The 17,154-nt window shown below is 45.8% G+C and overlaps 1 protein-coding gene across 2 annotated transcripts in view; it reads left to right on the top strand.

The window, feature by feature from the left end:
- The first annotated feature begins 8,928 nt into the window (after positions 1-8,928).
- HERC3 (HECT and RLD domain containing E3 ubiquitin protein ligase 3) overlaps positions 8,929-17,154 on the top strand; it is a 70,359-nt gene continuing 62,133 nt past the window's right edge. For both annotated transcript variants that reach the window (XM_073638049.1, XM_073638055.1), the window contains exon 1: positions 8,929-9,049. The gene's annotated coding sequence lies outside the window, so the exon portion shown is untranslated. The remainder of the gene's footprint in view (positions 9,050-17,154) is intronic.

The raw sequence follows: 17,154 nt of genomic DNA on the forward strand, positions 1-17,154 counted from the left end.
CCATCATGCAAAAAGATATTTAATTTGAACGGCCTCTATGAATCTCATTGATATGGCGTGCAGTCGGGGTATCACGCTTATTTCTGATATCCCCCAGGTGTTCTCCCACTCCTCTTCTAAGCTCCCTCGTGGTCTTCCCCACATAGTCCAATGGACAGGTACAGGTGGACTTATAGACCACCCCAGATGTTTTGCAGTTGCCGAAGTCCCTTAACGAGAATATTTTACCCGTGGATGCACTCTTGAAGGTTTTACATACCTTCATCCATCCATAGTAACAGCAGTTACCACATTGATAATAGCCACAGGGTCTCCTGTCAAGCTAGGTTCCTGGTTTAGTTGGTCTTTGGTAGAGACTGTGCACAAGTCGGTCACGAATCAACCTCCCTCTTCTGTAGGTGACACTTGGAGAAGATGGAATCAGTCCCCTAAGATTTGGGTCCACCAATAGTATGCCCCAGTGCTCGGATTAGAAGGAACTTGCTCCAATTTTGGCACCTTCAGGGAACAGGCAGACAACCTGTATCAAAGATTCAGAGATAGGGGCTACCCTCGTCAGGTCCTGGATAAATCCTATACTAATACAAGTAGTAGCAACAAACCGTCCCTTCTGACCAACAGTGGTAGAGAAAGAGACGCAGAAATGTCAATGATTGTTGGCACCTTCGACAACCAGTCCCAAAAAGTCTATCAAGTCTTGAGAAAACACTGGGGCATACTATTGCTGATGTTTTGGGGATGTGTGAGCTACAAAGACACAGGAAACTTGGTAAAAGTTGAAGGAAAGATGAGTGCAGCACGTTATCAGCAAATACTGGAGGCAAATTTGCACTCATCAGCCTGGAAGCTGTGCATTGGACGTACTTGGACATTCCAACATGACAACGATCCAAAACATAAGGCCAAGTCGACCTATCATTGGCTACAGCAGATCAAAGTGAAGGTTCTGGAGTGGCCATCTCAGTCTCCTGACCTCAATATCATTGAGCCACTCTGGGGAGATCTCAAGCGCGCAGTTCATGCTAGACAGCCCAGGAATTTACAGGAACTGGAGGCTTTTTGCCAAGAAGAATGGGCAGCTTTACCATCTGAGAAAATAAATAACCTCATCCACAGCAATGACAAAAGACTTCAAGCTGTCATTGATGTTAGAGGGGGCAATACACGGTATTAAGAACTGGGGTATGTGAACTTTTGATCAGGGTCATTTGGATGTTTTTGATTGTCATTAAGATTTAAAAAGCGAAAACATAGTAGTTTGACAATAAATGGCTTCACCCAACCAATAACCATGAGTGGAGAAAAGTTTTTTTGATATTATTCATATTCTCTGAAACAAGGCCAAGAAAGCAAAAATTCTGCCGGGGTATGTAAACTTTTGAGCATTTTTATGCTTATACTTTTTAACTTTTATGTTACTGAGTTCTTGATCCATATGGAAGTCAGCAGCACAAAATTGTGTAGATCTTGCTGCAGATTTGTAAAACACTAAAGATTTCTCTGCAGGCGATTCTCGGCCACTGACAGCATTCTGTCCCTTGATTGGCTGCAGTGGTCACATGAGACGGAATATCCGCACAGAAACCAGGAATGTGCTGACACCTGTTTAGAAGCCCTGGTGGGACTGCAGAAATCACCAGAGGAAGGCTTTTGTGTTTTTTTTTAACACCTTAAAACATCTTTCTCAAAGAGATGCAGCAAACTCTACTGTGTTGCGTATTTACACAAGTGTAAATAACTTGCAGCGATGTAGAAAAAACTGCAGGTCAATTTCTGACCTCAAAATAAAAGCAATGTGTGAATTAAATTAGAACTGTCTCAACCACTGAGCTAGCATTGTAATCTGGAAGGGACATCCAGAGCACGTTAAAGTTTAACCCCTTGAAGGTCCATGACGAATAAATACGTCAGTGTGTAGTGCGGTCTCAGGAGCTGTCCAATTGAATGGCACCAGCCCCATACACTACTTATATACACAGTGCATCACATGTGCATGTATACAGGAAGCCTGCACAAGTCCCACCTTTCCTCCAAAACATCCAATCCCGTAATGAGCAGGCTCTGGACACGCTCACGCCCGACTTCCCGGTCATGTGGTCGTGACATAATCGCGCGTCCTTTCATACAGTAAAGATGGCGGAGCTGCTGAAGCAGGAGCAGCTGCGGAAGAGGTACAGCATCTCCTGGCACCGGGACCTCAGGGAGTGTAGCGTAGGACTGTGCTTGTCATATGACCGCCTGGGCTTCTGTCTGGTACTGGGCTGGGTGCGGGTGACAGGTCATATAATAATAGATGTGGCATTCACGATGCAGAAGTTGGTTTCTTATTCTGCAGTTTTTTTCTGCTTTTTACAGGTTTAACTCATTTGGGCCAGGCTAGAGTGACCTAAATTTAATGCGGGCCATCACTATGTATGTAATGCTCGTGTGAGATCAGTGGCCTAAAGTCATTTAACCCCTTAAAAATACCAATTACTTATTCAAATCTGTGAAAAGTGGCTATTTGCCCGCTTTTATTGCCAGTTCTCATGCGAAGAACCCATTTGCGCGAGGCTGAAGTGAATTTGATCTAGGCCATCACTATGTGTGTAATGCTGGTGTGAGATCAGTGGCCCAAAGTCATTTAACCCTTTCAATAACGCCCTTCAGAGACCACTTTGATGCTCATTTTTGTGCCAGTTTTATGACTTGTAGCAGCTTTTAAGAGCATTCAAATCAGGGCACCTCACTGCATTGTATTTTATTATTGTCATTTTTTATTTTTGTAGTTAAACCTATAAAAAAGAAACCGCCAAATAAGAAACTGGATGAATAAGAAACCAACTTCAGCATCATGCCATGCCCCAGTATTACTCCGCCACATGCCTGATCTGACCTATACCAGGCCTGGGCAAAGTGCGGCCCGAGACAGCCTTGGGCAGAAAACAGTGGCCCGCTGGCCCTCACCGCACCCTCCCCCACCTGTCCGTCGCCACCGCCGCCCACTGTCACCGCTATCTGCATCCTCATGATGCAGACAGCGGTGACTGCATTGGTGGAAGATGGCGCCACTGGTCCCTTCTTCCACCAATCAGCGAGTGAGACAGCTGACCGGATGACATTATGTAATCGCGTAAGCTCATCTGAGCGGTGCACTGCGGACCGGAGACAGGAGCAGAGGCACAGCATCAGGACAACGGGAACGGGAACAAGGTATGTGTTTGTTTTTTTTAATGGCTATGGGGGTCAGTTGCTGGACATGGTGGGTCTGTTGCTGGACATGGGGGTCAGTTGCTGGACATGGAGGGGGTCTGTTACTGGACATAGGGGGTCTGTTGCTGGACAAGGGGGTCTGTGGCAGGATATGGGGGGGTCTGTTGCTGGACATGGGGAGCTAAGGGGATCTGTTCCTGAACATGGGGAGCCTATGGGGTTCTGTTGCTGGACAAGGGGAACCTATGGGGATCTGTTGCTGAGCATGGGGAGCCTATGGGGGTCTGTTGCTGGACATGGGGAGCCTATGGGGATCTGTTGCTGAACATGGGGAGCCTATGGGGGTCTGTTGCTGGACATGGGGAGCCTATGGGGATCTGTTGCTGGACATGGGGAGCCTATGGGGATCTGTTGCTGGACATGGGGAGCCTATGGGGATCTGTTGCTGGACATGGGGAGCCTATGGGGATCTGTTGCTGGACATGGGGAGCCAATGGGATCTGTTGCTGGACACGGGGAACCTATGGAAATCTGTTGCTGGACATGGGGAGCCTATGGGGTTCTGTTGCTGGACAAGGGGAACCTATGGGGATCTGTTGCTGGACATGAGGAGCCTATGGGGGTCTGTTGCTGGACATGGGGAGCCTATGGGAATCTGTTGCTGAACATGGGGAGCCTATGGGGGTCTGTTGCTGGACATGCAGAGCCTATGGGGGTCTGTTGCTGGACATGGGAAGCCTATGGGGGTCTCTTGCTAGACATGGGGTGCCTATGGGGGGCAGTTGCTGGACATGGGGAGCTTATGGGGGTCTGTTCCAGGACATGGGGGGGGGTCTGTTGCTGGACATGCGGGTTTGTGGCTGGACATTGGGAGCCTATGGGGGTCTGTTGCTGGACATGGGGGCTCTGTTGCTGGACATGGGGGCCCTGTTGCTGGACATGGGAAGGCTATGGGGGTCTCATGCTGAACATTGGAAGGCTGTCTGGAGGCCCTTACGATATATAGGGGGCTATGTGTGTGCTCAAAAGGTATATAGGGGGATGTCTGCATGCTTAATTCTGATCAATATTAAGTAATTATAATTAATATGGTAATTTTAATATTGAGCAGAGTTAATTTCAGCCTATTGGTTCGGCCCTCCACAACAGTCATGGTCTCTCATGTGGCCACTCTGGAAAATTCATTGCCCACCCCTGACCTATACCAAAAGTGGTGAACCTATGGCACCCGTGCAAGAAGGGGCACACAGAGCCCTGCCGGTAGGCACGCGCGCCACCTTCTCAGCACTAGTGCCGCTGCCGCTTTCCTCTGCATGCACACTGTCCCATCAGGCTACGCACCGTCCCATCAGGCTGCGCGCCCTCCCATCAGGCTGCGCGCCGTCCCATCAGGCTGCGCGCCCTCCCATCAGGCTGCGCGCCATTTCATCAAGCCGACAGAGAATTTTTTTGTGGGCACCACAAAAGATAAGTACAAAGGTAATGGCTAGGGCTGCAACAATAACCATACAAGAAAGACAATCTTATATTATAGAAGAAAAAGCTGCATGGAATAACACACACAAGCAAAATCATTTGATACAAAAAACTGCTTTATTAATTATACAAAAACACTTAGCCATGTTAAAAACATTTAAAAACACAAAGAAAAAAAAACAACAGAAGAGCTGGACAAAAAAGGAGTGACATGATATACAATAAAGACAAAAAAATCTTTGTGAAATGCTCAGAGAATATTAAGTTCACACCCTTGAAATAGGGGTACATACGGTTAAAGAGCCAGTACAATATCCAATTAAACCAGGAATACAGGAAAAATAATTGGATCATAAAAAGACACAGTACAAGAAAATATATCTGATTCAATATATATATAAAAATATTGTCTGCATTAAGATGTACCCTGTGAGCCAAGAAGAACTAGAAATGCACAAGTCTATGAATAGAACATATACATGAGTAAATAAATACTGTATGGAGGACTATGGGTGGTCCACTATTCTGTATGGAAGACTATGTGGGGCCCATTATACTGTATGAAGGACTATGTGGGCCATTATACTGTATGGAAGACTATGTGGGGCCATTATTCTGTATGGAGCACTATGTGGGGCTACTATACTGTATGTAGGACTATGTGGGGCCATTATACTGTATGAAGCACTATGGGGGGCCCATTACACAGTATGTAGGACTTTTTGTGGCCATTATACTGTATGGAGAACTATATGGGGCCATTATACTGTATGGAGGACTATGTGGAGCCATTATACTGTATGGAGGACTATGTGGGGCCATTATTCTGTATGGAGCACTATGTGGGGCTACTATACTGTATGTAGGACTATGTGGGGCCATTATACTGTATGAAGCACTATGGGGGGCCCATTACACAGTATGTAGGACTTTTTGTGGCCATTATACTGTATGGAGAACTATATGGGGCCATTATACTGTATGGAGGACTATGTGGAGCCATTATTCTGTATGGGGCACTATGTGGGGCCATTATACTGTATAAAGCACTATGGGGGGCCCATTACACAATATGTAGGACTTTTTGTGGCCATTATACTGTATGGAGGACTATGTGGGGCCATTATACTGTATGAAGCACTATGGGGGGCCCATTACACTTTATAGAGGACTTTTGTGGCCATTATAGTGTATGGAGGACTGTGTGGGGCCGTTATACTGTATGGAGGACTATGTGGGGCCATTATACTGTATAAACCACTATGGGGGGCCCATTACACAGTATCTAGGACTTTTTGTAGCCATTATACTGTATGGAGGACTGTGTGGGGTCGTTATACTGTATGGAGGACTATGTAGGGCCATTATACTGTATGGAGGACTATGTGGGACCCTTCGTTCTGTATGGTGGACTACGTGGGCCCATTATACTGTATGGAGGACTATGTAGGGCCATTATACTGAATGGAGGACTATGTGGGACCCATTATTCTGTATGGAGGACTATGTGGGCCCATTATACTGTATGGAGGACTATGTGGGGCCATTATACTGTATGGAGAACTATGTGGGCCCATTATACTGTATGGATGACTATGTGGGGCCCATTATACTGTATGAAGGACTATGTGGGGTCCATTATACTGTATGGAAAGCTATGTGGGCCCATTATACTGTATGGAGGACTATGTGGGGCCATTATACTGTATGGAGGACTATGTGGGGCCATTATACTGTATGGAGGACTATGTGGGGCCATTATACTGTATGGAGGACTATGTGGAGCCTATTATTCTGTATGGAGGACTATGTGGGGCCATTATACTGTATGGAGGACTATGTGGGGCCCATTATTCTGTATGGAGGACTATGTGGGGCCATTATACTGTATGAAGCACTATGGGGGGCCATTATACTGTATGGAGGACTATGTAGGGCCATTATACTGTATGGAGGACTACGTGGGACCCATTATTCTGCATGGAGGACTATGTGGGCCCATTATACTGTATTGAGGACTATGTGGGCCATTATACTGTATGGAGGACTATGTGGAGTCCACTATTCTATATGGAGCACTATGTGGGGCCATTATACTGTATGGAGGACTATGTGGAGTCCATTATTCTATACGGAGCACTATGTGGGGCTCATTATACTGTATGGAGGACTTTTTGTGCCCATCATACTGTATGGACGGCTGTGTGGGTATTACAGTTGGAGAATCATACTGTGATGGGGGTCACCATTCTTTGTCATGGGAATTGAGGGAGAGGGGTACAGTAGGGTCATCTTACCATGTGTGTGGAGGGCACTGTGCAGGAATTCACTGTGGGGGGTATCTTATTGTGTTTGGGTGCACTGTGCTTTGCATCATACTTTATCGGTTTTAGTCAAGGTTGTTTATCCTTTGTTATTACATATGTAAATTATGCCATGTGCTTCTTAATTGCTCTTACATAACATATTATTCCACTATAATTCCAAAAGTTAATCGTTTTATTTGATAAGGAAAAAGTTCCTCAATTGTAGACTTTTTTTTTTAACAAATATCAAGGTTGGCCCGCAACTTTGTCCAAGCTTGTAACTTTGGCCCTCTGTGTATTTCAGTTTGACATCCCTGGCTTGAAGGGTTTGGCTGTGTGCCCACTATGCGTTTTTCAAGCGTTTTTGCTGCGGAAAAACGCTTGGTAATACATGCCCCATGGTCCCCATTGATAATCTGCATGTGCTGTGCACATGCTGCGGAAATTTGCGCTGCAGATTATCATTGCGGAAAAATACGCAGCATGTCCATTAATTTTGCGGACACGCAGCGTAATCGCCGCCATTGACTTGCATTGGACCGTGTGACATCCGCATCACTGCATCTGCACAAGCGGATATCACACGGTTCAATGTGCGGATGGTACCCAGGTCTGGAGAAGAGGAGACTCTCATCCAGACCCGGGTACCATAGAAACTGTAATAAAAAGAATTTAAAATAAAAAATAAAGATTATACTTACCTTCCGATGTCCTCCCGGTGTTTCCTCCGCTGCGTCTGGTCTGCTGTATGGGTCGCAGTGTTGTGAAGGACCTGCCATGATGTCATTGAGTCATGTGACCATGACGTCACCGCAGGTCCTTCACACCACCGCGAGCCGCCCAAGACACCGGACGCAGCAGAGAAAACACTGGGAGGACATCGGAAGGCAAGTATAAAATTTTTTTTTTTTTTATTTCTTACCATTCTTTTTCTTTTTTAACTAACTTGGTGACACTATATAAATCCACGCCGGTTGCATGGATTTATATAGTGTGAACAAGTTGTCAAGCACTTTCCAAGTGATGCTAAAATCGCTTGGAAAGCGCTTGTCAACCCGCATGCAGAAATGCATGTGAAGAACGCTTCACATCCGCATGTCCCTGGCAGGAAAACGCATGTACAATCCGCATGTACAATCCGCATGCGTTATTCCTGCCAGGGAGATGCGGAAAAAATATGCAGCATTTCTGCATCGTGGGCACATAGCCTTAGTCTCATCACGATAAAGGGTTACAATTGCAAAGAGGTTGGAAAAACAAACAACTTTGCAATTTTACTTTCATTTAAAAATCCTCTCCATTCTCAAGAACAGACCTCCACTGCAATCGGTGGCGAGTATCTTGGGCTTGGAGTGCAGTGCTTACAAGCTCTCTGCTATAGTCGCTAGAGTGCGCTAATGTAGGAGGTGTTTATCTGAACTAAAACCACAGTATTCAGCTTAAATTGCTGTGTTGGCACTTTGTGATATATATGTGGATTTTGGATTGCAGTTTGGGCACTCGGTCTCTAAAAGGTTCCCCATCACTGCCCTATACAGTCCTGTACACGTGGCGGCAGCCACAGGCTAGGACTAGCGACTACCACATGGAGCTCACCGACCTCACACATTAATTACCTCTGTATTACTCCGCCTCATGTCTCGCTCTTTCTATACAATACTCTACACACCCTGAAAAGGACTATCTAGCACACGCAGCTCACCGCCCTCACACATATAAATTGCCCCTGGTATCACTCCGCCATATGCCTAGTCCTTCCTATACCTACTGTACACATTACGGCCAGGGCTATCTACCACACACACTGCTCGCAGTGTACTGTACACACCAGTGACGAGGACCGCCCCCTCACCCGCCTGCCTACTGAAGGAGGGCCTTAGACGTCTCGCTATTGGCTGCCGGGTGCTGTCAGTGGAGCCCGCCCCCCGTAGATAGGGAGTTCGTCATTGCACTGTTATTGGCCAGACTCGCTGTCACTCATAGAGAGCAGTGGGCGGTGCTTGTGTGGGAGTCTGTTCCTAAGCTTCCATGTTATTATGTGACAGAGGTGGACGCGCAGGTCGGAGCCGGTCCAGGTGAGTGGTCGCCGCTCTGCGCCCCCCTCTCCCTGTGGCGTCCGGCTGTACAGAGACCACACAGGAATGGCTGCGGAGTGAGCGCCGCCTGTTAGTGACTGGCCAGGCCTGGTGTGGCGGCAGAGCATTGGTGCCAGGGTCAGTGCAGTAGCCATGGAGTACGGTTTATTGTGCTGTAAGCTGGGAGCAGGTCCTGAGAGGCTGCCCTATCTCAGTGGGCTCAGCGCCATGGTGTGATCGTCTGCAGCCTGCAGGGGCCACAGCTGGACCGATCAGTGGTGCCCATGTCCCCCATCCATCGCTCTGTCCTCATGTCCAATAGTTATTTTCAGTTTTGGGATCATAAATAATAAAATCCCCCAATACCGGATCCAGCTGCTCGGAGACCCCTTTGGTACCATTTTTGCTCAGTTGGTAATGAATCCAGGTTTTATCACTTACCCTGGATCCACAAACATATGACCACGTGATGTGTGAATAGAGCCTTAGAAAACCTTTGCAGGCAATTAGGGTCTAGTAACAGGACATGTTCATGGACCCCTTCAACTGCCAGGAGCACCTAACCAAGGGGTGCCGACATCCACACGGCACCACCGAAATACGGCATCAAAACGAGCCTCCATAGACTTACATTGTAAAGTCTCACTCACACGAGCGAATAAATCGGACGAGTGCAATCTGATAAAAATTCGTATTGCACTCGGACCAATGTTAATCAGTGTCACTAAGGTGACACTCAAATCAAGCTCTAACATAGTTTGATCTGAGTGTCATTAGTAGATTTGGCTTGATTCTCTCGCATGAGAGCATACGCTCGTGTGACCCCGGCCTACAAGGGACTTCCAGTTCACACACAGAGCGATCCGGAGAGTCTGAATTGTGGTGATGTCACTGAGAAGCAGAACGGTTCTAGATCCCGAAGAGAGCAGCAATAGGTGAGTATATTACTACACAACATACACATGTTTAATGGAAAAAAAAATAATAAGAGGGCTTTTATAATATGATTCCTGGTGGTTTACTTTTGTGAAGTCGGTAATGCCCTTGTCTCTGGCGTAGCAGAGTGGATAATGCTACCATCTCTGGTGGTATAGTGTAGTGAACTAGTTAAAGCCCTTGCCTATGGTATTGTGGTGTAGTGAAATTGTTAAATGCTTAGTCCCTGGTGGTATAATGGAGTAGTTGATACCATGATCCCTTGTGCTATAGTGTAGTGGACTAGTTAATACCATGATCTATGGTGTAATGGAGTAGGTAATGCTGCCATCCCTGGTGCTATGGTGTAATGGAGTAGGTAATGCTGCCATCCCTGGTGCTATGGTGTAATGGAGTAGGTAATGCTGCTATCCCTGGTGCTATGGTGTAATGGAGTAGGTAATGCTGCTATCCCTGGTGCTATGGTGTAATGGAGTAGGTAATGCTGCCGTCCCTGGTGATGTGCTGCGATGGAGTAGGTAATGCTGCCGTCCCTGGTGATGTGCTGCGATGGAGTAGGTGATGCTGCCGTCCCTGGTGATGTGCTGCGATGGAGTAGGTAATGCTGCCGTCCCTGGTGATGTGCTGCGATGGAGTAGGTGATGCTGCCGTCCCTGGTGATGTGCTGCGATGGAGTAGGTAATGCTGCCGTCCCTGGTGATGTTCTGCGATGGAGTAGGTGATGCTGCCGTCCCTGGTGATGTGCTGCGATGGAGTAGGTGATGCTGCCGTCCCTGGTGATGTTCTGCGATGGAGTAGGTGATGCTGCCGTCCCTGGTGATGTTCTGCGATGGAGTAGGTGATGCTGCCGTCCCTGGTGATGTGCTGCGATGGAGTAGGTGATGCTGCCGTCCCTGGTGATGTGCTGCGATGGAGTAGGTAATGCTGCCGTCCCTGGTGATGTGCTGCGATGGAGTAGGTAATGCTGCCGTCCCTGGTGATGTGCTGCGATGGAGTAGGTAATGCTGCCGTCCCTGGTGATGTGCTGCGATGGAGTAGGTAATGCTGCCGTCCCTGGTGATGTGCTGCGATGGAGTAGGTAATGCTGCCGTCCCTGGTGATGTGCTGCGATGGAGTTGTTATCCCCATGATGTGTCATGAATATTTGCTAGATGTGGGTCCCACTGCTAAGACTTTCATGTACAAGTGCATCTCACAAAATTAGAATATCATCAAAAAGTTAATTTATTTCAGTTTGATACAAAAAGTGAAACTCATATATCATATAGAGTCATTACAAACAGAGTGATCTATTTCAAGCTTTTATTTCTGTTAATGTTGATGATTATGGCTTACGGCCAATGAAAACACAAAAGTCATTATCTCAGTAAATTAGAATACTTTCTAACACCAGCTTGAAAAATGTTTTTAAAATCCGAAATGTTGACCCACTGAAATGTATGTTCAGTAAATGCATTCAATACTTGGTCGGGGCTCCTTTTGCATCAATTACTGCATCAATGTGGCGTGGCATGGAGGTGATCAGCCTGTGGCACTGCTGAGGTGTTATGGAAGCCCAGGTTGTTTGATAGCAGTCTTCAGCTCGTCTGCATTGTTGGGTCTGGTGTCTCTCCTCTTCCTCTTGACAATACTCCATAGATTCTCTATGGGGTTAAGGTCAGGCGAGTTTGCTGGCCAATCAAGCACAGTGATTCTGTTGTTTTTAAACCAGGTATTGGTACTTTTGGCAGTGTGGACAGGTGCCAAGTCCTGCTGGAGAAAGAAATTTCCATCTCCAAAAAGCTTGTCGGCAGAGGGAAGCATGGAGTGCTCTAAAATTTTTGGTAGACGTCTGCACTGACTTTGGTCTTGCTAAAACACAGTGGACCTACACCAGCAGATGACATGGCTCCCCAAACAATCACTAATTGTGGAAACTTCACACTAGACCTCAAGCAGCTTGGATTGTGTGCCTCTCCACTCTTCCTCCAGACTCTGGGACCTTTATTTCCAATTGAAAATTGGAACTCTGGGACCTTGTGGAGTGTGTCAATGACTGCCTTCTGGACATCTGTCAAGTCAGCATTTTTCCCCCGTGATTGTGGAGCCTACTGAAAAGACTAAAAGACTAAGGGACCTTTTAAAATGGAAGCCTTTGCAGGTGTTTTTTGTTAATTATTTTAATTTACTGAGATAATGACTTTTGTGTTTTCATTTGCTGTAAGCCATAATCATCAACATTAACAGAAATATACACTTGAAATAGAGAACTCTGTTTGTAATGACTCTATATAATATGAGTTTCACTTTTTGTATTGAAGAACTGAAATAAGATTTTATCTTTATCTATTCCTTCTCCAGTTTGTCTACATGATTTTAGGCTACGGCGTAGTAACATTACTGGGGCGAGTATGTAGGGTGCGCTCGTCATCCTGCTTGTGGACTGGCTTTGTTCGCCGGCTACAGCATGGTGTACACATCTCTGGGCTGTGCTGCAGGCTGTAACTCCTTATTACTACAAGAGACGTAAAGTATGTACAAAGTTGGCCAACTAGTTGTGTACTCTGCCTGTATACATGACCCATAAAATAACCCTCAGTGATCAGTGTGTAGGATCTGTCCCTCTCCTGTCATGGCCGCTAGAGGAAATGCTTGTGTTCCTCTTATATATAACCCTACCAGAGCAGCTTTTCCTTCTGCAAGTGTATAAATAGCATAGACCATAAAGGCCAACACTACAGATTTGGTACCGATTACTGTTCTCTGTTAGCAGCCATTCCTTGTCTAACTGTAGTGTTCTTCAATAGTATTATTCAGAAGGATGTTCCAAAAAACGTCTTGACCCCTGGTATATCTCGTATATCCCCAGTTCTGAGAACCTCCAGAAACGTGTACATACATAGGATATAGATGGCATGAGCTGCTGAGCCCAGTGTTGATATGACGTCACCACTGCCGCTGGTAAGCAGTCACTGGAGCAGCGGTTTAGATGGTCTCAGCCTGGACTTCATTCTATCACAGGCCGATGGCGTGCAGAAATGTGCAGCCAGAAAAACCCCTTAAAAGGGGAAGTTTACTGTTGGATGACATCACTGTACTCCATCTCGGGGATTTCCCCAATGCCTTTGTTACCAGAATCTTTCCCTTTATGGGTGTGAATAATCCAGGTAATCAGAAACATGTAGAGCATGTAATGTAAAGTGCTCATCTAGTTATAGCAATGTAATACGGCAGCACTCTTTGCCCAGAATCCACTTCAGCCTGTTTTCCTTCCTCCATGTTGTATTGCATCTTGCGGTGCCTTGTTTCTGCTTTAGGAGTTCCCATATACAGTAAATGGGCACTCTATGGCTTCTTTTAAAATAAGACTACCAGATTTATGGCAGGTTAAATGGGCATCTCATAACGTGATGGCATATCACCTTTAAGACCCCCACCAATCCGGAGCATGAAAAGGCTTCAGCGGTCTCGTGGCGCCCGTTGCTGAATGTTGATGCCAGAAGGTCGGTGGAGAACACAGTGTGGAAGAGTGGCGGCTGAGTCATGCCACCCGAACCACAGGCATAATGAATGATAGAACAGCTCTATTATTGCAGCCAGCATTGTCACTTTGATGACTAGTTCAAGAGGCAGATGCCCACTGACTTCTCACCACCCCACTCACTTGGACTGACGGGTCTCTTCCTATGTATGTTTATAGAAAGAGACCTGTCAGTCATGGGGGTCAGGCAGGCAAAAGCCACCAGGGATCGGCCTCATGGACCAGTCATGAGATGCCTAGTCTCCATCCAGCAACGTCACAGTGTACTTGAGTAAGGCTAAGTTAACACATCATGTTTTTTTTCAGCTGCGTTTTACAGTACCAGCAAAGTCTGAGATTCCAGAAATCTAAAGCATATATCATGTTTTTTATTTTCATTCAGGCTTTTGTGCTTTGCATGTTTTTTTTTTTTTTGCAAAATAGAGCATGTCACTTCTTTCAGAGTTTTTTCAGTATTTTTTCACCCATTGGAAGTAATGGGTGGTGAAAAAAAACACACCAAAAACGCAGGTGTCAATTTTTCAGCATTTTCTCAGCGTTTATTTGTGCCTAAACCAGAATGAGATTATTTTTTTCAATGAACTTCATGTACATGCATAATAGAGACAAAAGCACAGTGAAAAAAAAAACACTGAAAAAACGCACCAAAAAAAAAAAATCAAAACAGCAACAAAAATCCTAAACAACCTCCTGGCACGAGATCCGGTTTTGCTGCAGAAAATTAATAATGTAAAACATATGATGTGTGAACATAGCCTAAACATACGTGGCTGCAATAGTAGTGCCGTTCTATGATTCGTGATGTCTGTGGTTCAGGCAGCATGACTCCGCTGTCAGGTTTCTATTGACTTGTTAAGTAGAGGGGAGCCCGCTGAGTAGTGGGGAACCTCTCTACAGTAACAACATGGCATTAGTGTAATAAGGAAAAGGACTAAAAGCCGCGAAGTCGAGTCTGTGACAGGAAACAAACAAGATGTGGATTGTGCAATGTCGAAGAGAAAATGAAAATGCAGCATTCTAGATCACAGCCCCGAGCAATGCTTGGTAATTTTTTTCTTTCCCCTGACATGTCGGCCCTCTTCTCGGGATTTCCAGCTTGTTGAGGAGCATTTCAGTAAAGCCCTAGAAAGCTCACTGCTCAGGGAGATTCCCAGGTGGGAAGTGGTAGAAGCCATTAATAAGGTGTGGCATACGTCCAGGTTAGCCATTTACGAGTAGACATGGATGAACTCTGCCCGCTGCACTGTAATCATGGACTAATAAGACTGAGACAGCCACAAGCAGAATCTTCTATCCAGTGTGCACAAAGCCCCAGCTTATGTAACATTTGGTGTGTGCTTGAAATGCTTGTCTGATGCCATAGATATGCACAGTACGCAGGCTGTCAGCTGGAGAATGCATAGCATTAAAGGGCGACTCCAGACAATATTCTGAGAATCCAAGGGGAGAGTCTGTGCAGTGACAGCGCCGGGCAGAGGGCCACCGTCTGCTGGATTTATACTAGTCCCATGCTGCCACCTTCTCTAACTTTTATGCTTTAGATTTTACTGTTCATTCTGTGATTGGAAACCAGTAACTAAAGCTGAGCCTTTGGATTGTTATAACGTCACCTACTGTAATAATACTAATAGTATTCCAATATTACGAGGTATAACATGCAAACCTGTGTTTAGATAAAAACTGGAATGACAAATAGCGCAATATGATCTTATCTGGATTACAAAGAAAAGAGTAAAACGGGATTTGCTCACCTGGGGGGGTTGTAAAAGCCACAACCCCTTTACTAGCTTTGAAGCAAAGACGGCTGCTGCCGATCCACCAAACAAGTAAGCAAACTTGGAGATGAAAGTGGATATAAAACCCGCGCTGCCAAGGATCCAATATACGATAGGAAACCTGATGCTGTTTTGTCAACACATTTCGAGGTGATTATACCTCTTCATCAGGACAAACCACAATGACTATTGTGGTTTGTTCTGATGAAGAGGTATGATCACCTCAAAATGCTTTGACAAATAAAACCGCATCCATACCGCATCGGGTTTCCTATCGTATATTGGATCCTCGGCAGCGCGGGTTTTAGGCTATGTGCCCATGTAGCGTTTTTATGGCCGCAAAAACGCTTGTAAAACAGTCTACCATGCAAAGCAATTCGGATGTGCTGTGCACATGATGCGCTAATTAGCGCGCCGAATTTGCATTGCGTTGCAAAACGCAGCATGACCATTTCTACTGCGATTACGCTGCAAATTCGCGGCGATTGAGGAACATTGAAACGCAGCAAACCCGCAGGTATATGTGGATATGCCGCGTTTCAATTAAATTCAATGGCCGCAAATTTGCAGCGTAATCGCAGTGCGTGTGGTACCTGGGATGACGAGGAGACCACAACTCCTCTTCATCCCGGCTACCACGCGGTGAAAAAAAGAATTAAAACGTTAAAAATAAACAAAACCTGTATATTCACCCCTCCGGCGGCCCCCGGTCTGCTCTCCGGTCTGCTCCCGGCCACGTCTTCTCTCTTCAGCGTCCTGCAGTGTACTGTCAGGACCTGCGGTGACATCATTTAGTTACCTGATGGTCACGCGACCGCTGACGTAGGCGGTCAGGTGATGGTCGCGTGACCATCAGCTGACTAAATGACGTTACCGCAGGTCATTACAGTACTCTGCAGGACGCTGAAGAGAGAAGACGCGGCCGGAAGCAGACCGGAGAGCAGACCGGGGGCCGCCGGAGGGGTGAATATACAGGTTTTTGTTAATTTTTAACGTTTTAATTCTTTTTTTTTTTTTTTTTTTTTATATACTATAGATGCTGCATTTAAAGCATCTAAGTTGTTCACACATTATAAATCCATTCCGGTTGCATGGATTTATATTGTGTGATCAACTTGTCAAGCACTTTCCAAGTAATGCTCAAAATCGCTTGGAAAAGTGCTTGAAAAAACGCATGTAAAAACGTTGAAAAAAATGCTTCTTCCTGGCAGAAAAAACGCATGTAAATCTGCATGCGTTTTTTTCTGCCAGAGAGAGGCAAAAACGCTCTGCATCAAATCTGCTACGTGGGCACATAGCCTAATATCCACTTTCATCTCCAAGTAAACATACAAACCTGATTCACACAATGCCCATACATGTTTTTTTTCTGTAAATTCTGTCTGAATGGAGTGTGTGCAGGAGGCTGATCTCCTCCTCTCCCAGCAGGAAGTCTCAGCACTATATCATGTATCTGATTCTTAAAGGGGTTGTCCGCTACTCAGACAATGCTTTTTCAATCTTTCCCCCTTGAAAAAAAATAACACTGAGGGTACGCTCACACTTGCGTAAAACACGGCCAAGTGCTATCTTATGTTTTATCGGATAGCACTTGGCCCTATGTTATACTATGGGGCAGTTCAGAGCTGCAATTTTTTTTTTCTCATGCCGAAAACAATCGCGGAATGCTGCGAGTGCATCTGATAATCAAGTCTATGGGTACAAGTGAAACATAGGACTGCACTCGGATATCATCCGAGTGCAGTCCAACATCTGTGGAGAAGATGGAGAAATTAAGTTCTCCATCTTCTTTGCACCTCTGATACGATTCTCTCATTCGAGAGAATCGGATCACGCTAAGGTGACGCTCTGATCAAACTCTGACAGTTTGATCT

This window comes from Phyllobates terribilis, unplaced genomic scaffold (assembly GCF_046119375.1).
Source record: "Phyllobates terribilis strain yellow unplaced genomic scaffold, ASM4611937v1 Scaffold_1__5_contigs__length_1240528914, whole genome shotgun sequence".
Taxonomy (NCBI): domain Eukaryota; kingdom Metazoa; phylum Chordata; class Amphibia; order Anura; family Dendrobatidae; genus Phyllobates; species Phyllobates terribilis.